Genomic DNA, 1503 nt, shown 5'->3' with positions numbered 1-1503 from the left:
GAATCATCACTTTCTTCAGCCTCACCACTCTCGTCTTGAGAGATTTCTTCTTCTGCCGTTGCGGTATCCTGTGGCAACTCCGGTGTCAGGATATCTTCTAAGTCAACTGCTCTAGGCTCTTTCCTCTCCGAGCCTTCTCTTAGCTTATCCTTGTACAACACTTCTTCGTTGAACACAACATTCTTGCTGCGGATGATCTTTTGATTTTCATCATCCCAAAACCGGTAACCAAACTCCGTGTTACCATAGCCGATGAAGTAACACTTCTTAGACTTCGAGTCAAGTTTACTTCTTGCAGCATCATCAATATGAACATAAGCCAACCAAACACCTTTAGATAAGAAAGGTTTACTTTCTTTCCGCTCCAAACTTCTTCAGGGATCTTAAATCCTAATGGTACAAACGGTCCTCTGTTTATTAAGAAGGCTGCGATATTGATTGCATCTGCCCAAAACGTCTTTGGCAATCCACAGTGAAATCTTATGCTCCTTGCACGCTCATTCAAGGTTCGGTTCATCCTTTCCGCTATTCCATTCTGTTGAGGCGTTCCAGTAATAGTCTTCTCCATCTTGATCCCATTATCAGCGCACTATCTCTTGAACTCGTCGCTGATGTACTCTCCACCATTATTAGACCTTAAACACTTCAACTTGAGATTCGTCTCAATCTCAACCATGGCTTTCCATATTTTGAAAACCGAAAACACTTCATGCTTGTTCTTCATGAAGTAAACCCACACTTTTCTTGTGGAGTCATCGATAAAGGTCACATAGTAGTATGAACCTCCCAGCGATGCAACAGGAGCGGGTCCCCACACGTCAGTGTGCACCAGCTCTAACTTCTCAGACTCTCTTCCTCCTTTAGAGAAACTAACTCGTTTCTGTTTCCCAAGGATGCAGCTTTCACACATCTGATGATCCACCGTCTTCAGATCCGGAAGAGGGCCATTTTCCACCATGAGTTTCATACCTTTCTCACTCATGTGTCCCAACCTACAATGCCACAACTTGGTATGTTTGGCATTCTCGACAACAGCAACAGTGTCTTGATAACTCGTCGTCATATTTATGACCTCTAGCCACCACCATGGAACCTTTCTTGACTCTTCAGGCTCCACCACCAAAATTAACATTGTGCTCTGTATCATCAAGTTGACCTACTGAGATCAGATTTCGCATCAACTTGGGCACATGTCTAACCTTTGTAATCTTCCACACACGTCCGTCTGACATCTTCAAGTTGATATCTCCAATACCAACTATGTCCAAAGGTAATCCATCAGCAAGATATACCTTTCCGTAATTTCCCGCAACATAATTTTCCATGATGTTATGGTGCGGTGTGGTGTGGAACGACGCTCCTGAGTCAAGCACCCATGAATCAACTGGGCTATCAACATAGGAGATTGACGCTTTGGTGTTATTTCCAGCTGCACCACGAGCTTCACTTTTCCTCGGAGAATCAACAGACACTACCAATGCATCAGCGATTTCACGTGTCACT

This window comes from Brassica oleracea, chromosome C2 (genome assembly GCF_000695525.1).
Source record: "Brassica oleracea var. oleracea cultivar TO1000 chromosome C2, BOL, whole genome shotgun sequence".
Classification (NCBI taxonomy): Eukaryota; Viridiplantae; Streptophyta; class Magnoliopsida; order Brassicales; family Brassicaceae; genus Brassica; species Brassica oleracea.
Note: the sequence above shows the minus strand (reverse complement) of the source record.